The sequence below is a fragment of the Cnephaeus nilssonii genome (assembly GCF_951640355.1).
Source record: "Cnephaeus nilssonii genome assembly, chromosome: 6".
Classification (NCBI taxonomy): Eukaryota; Metazoa; Chordata; class Mammalia; order Chiroptera; family Vespertilionidae; genus Cnephaeus; species Cnephaeus nilssonii.
Window position 1 is genome coordinate 59,974,389 of NC_137077.1, and position 8,811 is coordinate 59,983,199.

Sequence of the window (8,811 nt, forward strand, 5' to 3'; positions counted from 1 at the left end):
CCACGCTGTGTTCGCCCCGCCCGCCAATCCCTTGGGAGAAACCTCGGTCATCAGACTGACCGCCAGGGTTTCACATCGATGCCTAGAGGTCCCCGGTGCTGGTGGGCTCCACTGTGAGAGTGTTTTCGTTTTTCTCAAGTTCAAGGTGCCCTGCTTTTAGTTACTCATGGCCCCAACGCGCCAGAGCAGTGAGGCTGGCAACTCCGAGGCCAGAGAGAAGCCATAAAAGGTGAAAAGGTGAGCACAGTCAGGAAGGTATTTTGAGAGACCACATTCACATAGCTTTTATTACAGGGTATTACAGTAATGGCTCTGTTTCATAGTTAGTTACTGTTGTTAACCTCTCATGGTGCCTAATTTATAAATTAAACTGTATCACAGGTGTATCTGCATAGGAAAACGCATAGTATTTCTAGCGTTCAGCACATCCGCGGTTTCAGGCAGCCACGGAGGGTCTTGGAACGGATCCCCTGCAGATGAGGGGGCGCTGCTGTATTTTACAGGCGAAAGGGCGGCACGGTGAGGTTAAACAACTTTGCAGAGGTCACAGCTGGCCTCGGCTGCCTGTGTCCAGCGGCCTTAATGAAAACATCACAGGCCTCTCCAATCCACCCTGTCAATAGCCCCTCCACCTCTCCCAACCTGATTTACGGGCGCACCTGTGGCCGTCTGACAGCCCTGATGGAGCCGCTGAGCATGCTGGTGGCCAGTTGGGAAAATCCGTGGTGAGGCCGGGAGTGGAGGGAGCCGGCCTCCTGGTGGGCTCTGACACACAGGTCAGCCGGCTGGCCGCCCAGCCTGTCGCCCTCAGCTGTCTCGCCGCGCTGCCGCGGAGCCGGGCCTCGGAGATGGGAACTGCGATTTACAAGCTCTTGGGCAAAATCAACTTCCAGGTGAAGAAAACCCGCGTTCCCGGTAGGTCACCCTTGCTTCTGACAGTCTGGGGGCAGCGGGGCCACAGGGAGGTGAGGAGCTCCCGCTGGTTCCATCGTGTGCGCCTTTGATGTTAGAAGGACCCGCTGGCCTGCAGGTTCGGGGAGGAAGGCGCAGCGGGCCGGCTGTGTTGGTTTCTTGTCAGCTGAGTTCGATTAGAAGCCAGTTGGCGAGGAAGCCTTGCTCCTTGTAGGCAAATGTGCTTTCAGATTCTGCCCGAGTTAAACAAAGGTTGGGGAGCCGGAGCCCCGCAGCTCCTTCCTCGCACAGGACAGCTCCAAGGCTGAGTTTTCCATAACAGATGGACACGGACTCCAGCGCTATTCGGACCAGTTATAAATATCAAAGACATGTGTTCTGCAGTTCAGATTCTTCCTAAAAGGACTCGAGGACTTCCGGGCTTTAGTCCACGGCTCCTGAGTCTTTCTTGCGAAGCAACAGAAAAGGCACTGGGGCTTGCTGGGCTGGGAGAACTGGGGGTGGGGGGGGGGCGTGGCCAGGCACAGCGACACACCCGCAAAAGCCTGGGGGAGCTTTTCACGTAATTACAGATTAATTACGAAGAGGGGCATCTTCACTCTTCTCCTGCCGGTGGCTGATGGACTGCCCATCCCAAGGCTGATGACCTCTGCAAGGTTGGGAGTGAGGAGGTGTGTGTGTGTGTATGCGCATGCGTGTGTGTGTGTGTGTGTAAATGTGTGTGGGCGTGCGTGTGTGTTTAGAGTAGGTAGGGCCAGCATGAATTTAAAGAGGAATCCTGCCTGGTTTTGCCACAACCTGTCTCGTTGCCTGGCGTGAGCAGCAAGATGCCTGCCTTCACACTAAGCTATGAGAAATGTTGCCAGGGCAGGGTGTCTGCCCCATCACCCAATATCGTATTACTATTATCTAGAGAGGTGGTGGCCAGTTGGGAAAATCCGTGGTGAGGCCGGGAGTGGAGGGAGGACGTTTCAGGTCACCTCTCGGTGACACGTGACAGAGCTGACCTTCAACAACAACAACAACACGTAGTTGTATTTCTAGAATAGCTTGCCTGGTGGTGGGGCAAAGCACTACCACGCTTCGTCACATCTAAGACACCTTCGGTAGAGACACCGTTCTAGGGACCCTGCTGTCGGTTACACTTCGACGTGCCGCTCACTGTAAGGTGTGTGCCCCCCAGAGACGTTTCTCTGTGGAAAAGAGGTGCTTTTCATATAGACGACATGTGGCAGAGCGCCGCCCAGAGTTCCTCTGAGTCTTATAACTCGGTGCCTCCTCACAGGAGTGTCCCGTCCTATTAAAGCTGCATTTACCTTAAGGAGAAAACTCCCCCGATGGTGGGCTGCCTTCCCCTTCCATCAAGTGAGCTTTGAACAGGAGAGAGTGGCCTGCTGTGGGCTTGGCATACAGAGCTAAGATTAACATTAATTATGAATGAGAAACAAACATGTATCAAAAGAGAAACTGTTTTCTAAATCAGGAATGAATTAATCCCCTCTTACCACTGCACCAGCAAGTACACAGCTCTCTATCGCCATCTGTCTGTGAGGTTTGTTACCACAGAGGCTCATGGACATGATAAAAGTGTCAACCTAGTTCCTAGATAAGCTTAAAAAAAAAAAAAGATAAAAGATGGTGCATAATCTTGAAAGAGGAAAAGTACGGAATAAGGAATTGGAATATATTGTATATCCCGTTCTGTTTTGAATTAAATAAGGCGTCTGTAGGATTTCAGTTCCAGTTCCATTTGGGGCTGACTTGAACCGAAGGTAAGCAGACCGGTGGAGAATTGGGTGCCCCTTTTCCTCTCAGTATCATGCCTGTATTTTACGGAATAACCCAATACATGGCTGGTGTGTCTGCAGGCAGGACCTAGTCCCAGCCGCCCTTGATCCCCTCACTGCCTGCCAGACTACAGTCTGACTTCTGGGAGGAATGGTCCCACTCCCTAGCTCTCATTACTTCAGGACAATCTCTGTTTACTCCGACTTCCTAACAGCCAAATCCCTGAGCTCTGTTCTGTGCTCGTCAACTCACCTCTCGGTGACACGTGACAGAGCTGACCTGAAACGTCCTCCCCTCTTGTCCTCCTCCCCACGCTCTAGCTTCCTTCTCCCTGCACCTCTGATCTCACTCCTCACGCTCCCCCTGATGCCCCCTTCCTCTGAGCACCCTTTCTGTATCAGTGATCGTTCCTTGTCCTACTTCTCATTGTAGTAGGAGTAGCTGCCACTTTGTCCGAGTTCCTGTCCTAGAACATTCTAGGACACAACATGTTGCATCATTTATGGCTCACAGGAGTTCTGAGAGGCCCATCACCCCCTCTGCTCACAGGTGGTAACGAGGGTCAGAGTGGATTAGTAACTGGTGCAAAGCCTCAGGCTAGGAAGAGGTGGAGGCAGAATTCAAATTCAGAACATCTGACCAACCAACCATGCTCTTTCCAGTGTGCCACTCTCTCTCACACTCTTCTCAGGCACACTCCGTCTCCCCGTCCACCCCAATGGGCAATGGGCTCAATGATGCTCACTCCACAGCCCACCTCGGCCCCCTCCCCCCCTGCCCCCCGCTCCGGGCTCACACACCCAATGACTTACTGGACATCCTCTCACAGTCCATGGGCACCCGAGTCTCACTCCACCCAGAGCTCAATCACCTTTCCTCCCAGTGCTCTCACCTCATGAAAGGCATCACCTGGAGTCATCTTGGCATCCTCTTGCCCCAGATCCAAAGCCTGACAATCCTATATAATAATCCTATATAATAAAGAGGTAGTATGCAAATTGACCCTCACGCCATCACAAGATGGCGGCATGCACAGTGGAGGCTCGGTTCCCATAACACAAGATGGCTGTGCCCACAGTAGAGGCGGGGTTCCTGTAAGGAGCTGTAACAAGCGATCAGCAGGGACCTGAGGCTGTGTGGTGCCGGGCCGGGGTGGGGGACCTAAGGCTGCGCCCCCCACCCGCCCAGCAGGGTTTGATGGGGGACCTCAGGCCACGCCCCCCACCTGGCAGGGCTTGATGGGGGACCTGAGGCTGCGCCCCCCCACCTGACGGGGCTTGACAGGGGTGGGGCCGGCCGGGTCTGGATCTCACCCAATGGGAGTGGGGCTGGCCGGGTCTGGGTCTCGCGCGATTTCAAGGTACATGCGGGTGGGTGGAGACTTGAACTCTGGGTCCCATGGCACACCCCAGACTCTGACAGGAGGAAGATTTTCATATACATTTTACTAATTTCCTTTCATCTCTGACACTTCTATTATAGAGAAATGGCAAATAGCAATATTAAATTATTTCCTCTAATTAATTTCCTTTTAATGTGCACAAATTTCGTGCACCAAGCCACTAGTGCTAGTCATATTAGCCTGTTCAGGCTGCCATAGCAAAACCCCACAGATCAGGGGCTCAAACAACAGAAATGTATTTTCTCCCCGTTCTGGAGGCTGAAGGCCAAGATCAAGGTGCCAGCAGGATTGGTTTCTTCTGAGGCCTTTCTGATGGGCCTGTAGATGTCCACCTTCTCACTGTGTCCTCACATGGTTTCCCCTTGGTCTGTGTCCCAATAGCCTCTCCTTATAAGGCTGGCAGTCATATTAGACTAGAGCCCACCCATATCACTTGTTTTATCTTAGTTGCTTCTTTAAGGCACTACCTCAAACTATAGCCACATTCTGAGGTACTGGGGGTTAGGACTTCAAGATATGAATGTGAGGAATACAAAATTCATTCTGTAACACTAGCTTTTAGGTATCCCTAACATTTTATTTTCCATCTTCATCTGCATATGTTGGAGGTATGTGCTCAATATATATATTTTTTATTGACAGCAGTGTGGGTTCCAGAATGTTTAGAGACTTTACTGTAGAGATTATATTCATTGGTTTTTAAAATATATTTTTATTGCTCTGGCTGGTTTGGCTCAGTGGATAAAGCTCCGGCCTGTGGACCAAAGGGTCCCTGGTTCGATTCTGGTCAAGGGCACATGCCCAGGTTGCAGGCTCAATCCCCAGTTGGGGGGGTGGGGCGGTGCAGGAGTCAGTCGATTAATGATTCGCTCTCATCATTGATGTTTCTATCTCTCTCTCCTTCCTTACTCTCTGAAAATAATAAAAATATATTTAAAATAATTTAAAAACTGCAGACTTTGGGTGGAGGCAGAAGTGTGTTTACTGGTAGTGAGAAAAAAATCTTGCCATTGAGATGTACCCTCATGGACCTTCCCCTGGCCTTTAAAATTATATATATATATATATATATATATATATATATATATATATATATATATATAATTGATTTTCAGAGCGGAAGAGAGAGAGACAGAAACATCAATGATGAGAGAGAATCATTGATCTATTGCCTCCTGCATGCCCCCTACTAGGGGTAGAGCCCACAACCTGGCATATGCCCTGACCGGGAATCAACCATGACCTCCTGGTTCATAGGTTGATGCTCAACCACTGAGCCACTCATCTCCCTCGGATCTTGCTCATTCCCCCACCATCTCAAGATGATGGTGACAACATAGACTGCTTTATCCTCGGCTTGAATAAGAACCTCGGGTGGAGCTCCCTCTAAATTTTCCTCCAGGGTTCTTCTTGCCCAGACACCACTTTAATCGGTAAAGTTATTTCATAATAAAGCCCCTTAAATATTTCATAATCTAAGATCCCTCTTGTCTACTGTTTAGAGAATTATATTTGCTGGTAAATAGAGTTGCATAAGTTTTTATCTATGTGTTGTAATGTGGCTGTTATAAGAGCTCTTTAAAAAATATTTACATAGTTTGTCAGTCCATCAAGAAATTAAACAGAGTCGCCGTGAGACCCAGAAATTCCACTCATGGGAATCAAAACAACCCAATGTTCATCAACTGATGCGTAGATAAACAAAATGTGGCACTTCCAGGAAAATGAATACTATTCAACAATGAAAAGGAATGAAATTCTGATACACATTAAAACAAGGACCAGCCTTGAAAACATTTTGCTGAGTGAAAGAAGCCAGGCACAAAAGGCCACATATTGTATGATTCCATTCATTGGAAATGTCCAGAATAGGCAAATCCACAGAGACAGAAAGTAGTAGGGGATAGAAGAAGGAGAAAGGGGCGCGTCACTGTTACAAGGTCAGGGATTTGTTCTTGGAGTCATGGAAACGTTCTGGGATTCGCTGGTGGTGGTGGTTGCACAACGTTATGAATATACTAAAAAGCACTGCATTTTATGCCTTAAAATGGTGAATTTTATCTCAATTAGAAAACATTTTTACAGTAGCCCACTCTCCTGCCTTTATGAAGTATCCTCACTGAATTTCAGAGAAGGCCAAGGCCGTCCAGTGTAAATGGTTCAGGGTATCACTGTGAACCAATGGGCCTTCCAAAATTGCGTTCTCCTTAGTCCAGGTCAGATGCTGGCTTTTGGTTTGGGGGCTTAAATCTCCCTCTGCCTGTTGGATGGAGAGAGACCCACAGAACCTCTAACCAGGAACCCCGCACGCTTTCTCTTCCAGAGGGCAATTCTATGTGCCATTCCTACTGCCGGGACCTGGTGCGCCTGGACTACCCACAGCATGGGAAATTACCGGGCTGCGTGCGCACCTGCGAAGCGAGACGTCCCCGCAGCCAGCACCCTCAGGTAGGCCCCCCGCAGCCAGCACCCTCAGGTAGGCCCCCCGCAGCCAGCACCCTCGGGTAGGCACCCCGCAGCCAGCACCCTCAGGTAGGCCCCGTGGGCGCCCGCAGGCTCTGATTGCCGGCGGCCTCACTCACCCTCACAGCTCCCCTGTGTCTTCGCAGGCGCGGGCTCTTTCTCGGTTCTCTCTGTGCCGCATCGAAGCCTAACTCTGCTGCGGGTTGTGGTTTTAGAAATAACACATGGCATGGATCAGTGGTTAATCCAACAGATTTGGGATAAAATGAGAGGTTTGGATCTGCGTGATTACATGTCCCCATTCAGGATGTGGTCTTGTTCACAGACGTACTCACCGCTGCTGACAATAGGACGTGATATTGGAACGTGTGTGTGTGTGTGTGTGTGTGTGTGTGTGTGTGTGTGTGTGTGTGTTGTTTGTTTCTCCCCCTGGTACAGAGCCTCAGCATGAACGAGGGAATCCATCCTTTCCCCCCTGGTTCCATTAAAGTAAGGATTTCCAACTAGTAGGTTGTTCTCTACTTCCAGGAGGCCCTCCGCCTGTTTCTGCTGGCACCCCCACCCTCACTGTTCTCCATGTCTCTGCAAATGTGACGATCTCTAGCATCTCCTCTCCTGGCACATCAAGAGTTTTCTTTAGAAGTCAGTTGTTTATTTCCAGAAGGTTGGGGACACTCGCATTAAATGGTCTTTGGCGTCTTGTCAGTTTCTGGGCGCTCCCTGGGGTGTCTGACCAGGATCGCCGAAATCAGGCAGCAACAGCCATCTTTCCTTCACACGTGAATGAAACTGTTATTCCACCTGGGGCCAAGAGGCTGATGGCCCACTGCTCCCTGACCAGCGCGGGTACGAAGGCCCAGATCCCTCGTCTTGCCGCTTGTTTTCCCCTAACAAAGGTAGCTCTTGATCAGGGCAGTCAGAGCTGTTGTCAAGAGTTTCTCGGGCGTGTGGTTCCCATCTGTGGTTCCCATTCAATGTGGTTACGCTGGGCAGGGCTTAGGAAGAGAATGGGGGATCTGTGAGGGCAGAGAGAATCGCTTTTATGGCCGACGGATGACTTCATGTTAAGTAGCAACTGATGTGAATGTTTCAGCTGGAGCCTTTCGGAGTTCCTGCAGAGTGGTACCTGCCTCACAACTAACCCGGGAAATGCCTTCCGCTCAGGGAGGAAAGCCTGGGCTAGGGATGCAGTTTGCAATGTCACAGGATGACTCTGGAGTGAGCAGAGACGGTAACAGAAGTCTTATGAGAGGCTCTAGGGAGGACAGAGCTATGCTTGTTTGGCTTGGACAAATATGGAGTTCAAGTGTAAGGTTTACACAAATGGACGTTTCTCAAAAGGTACCCGAACTACCGATGCTTGAATAATTTACACGTTTTATAGAGCATTTTGAAAAGTAATACTGAGCTCTCCCATATGACTCTGCAAGGTTTTGAAGAACGATAAAGCAGGTTGGTATTTGAATGTTTTCGTCCAGTCATTTTAAATTGTAGAATTCCAGATTTAGAAGTTGAGGTTTTGCGGAGCCCCAGCTCTGGTTTGCCAGACAGAGCCACGCGGGACACGTGAAGAAAGCATCCCCAACCTGCCGTTCTTCTGTGTGCGGTTCAGAGTGTCCTCCGTTGGGAATGCCACTCTAGCGGGTCATTTCCTGTATGTGCGTCCAGGAGAGTATGAGAGGTACCTCACAGGGAGCAACGATAATTAAATTAGATTTTGAATACTTTCTTTCCAGGAAGCATACCCAACATGTGGTGCTGTAATACAGTGTTTTAATATTTTCCCAATGATCTATTCTTGTGAACTGGGCTTTGGTACCGCGCTTTTCTGTTATTGACCTTGAAGGTACTAAATGTGCCCTGGCCGGTGTGCTCAGTGGGTGGAGCATCATCCCATGCATCAGAAGGTCACCAGTTCAATGCCTGGTCAGGGTACATGCCCAGGTTGTGGGTTCTGGCCTCGATTGGGGTGCATGCAGGAGGCAGCCAATCGATGTTTCTCTCTCACACCCACATTTCTCTCTCTCACTTCCTCTTCTTTCCTCTCTCTGAAATCAATAAAAACATATATATTTTTAAAAAAACAAATAAAGATAAATGCAATGGCTCTAACATTATTAATAGAATTCCGAGTCTTGGCAATATGCCAGGTCTGGGACATGAGCTTTTTGGAAGTGTGCATCAGCTGATTATGTTACAAGAGCTCTGTGCAATGATAATCCCCAATGCTACCGGCTTCACCACTG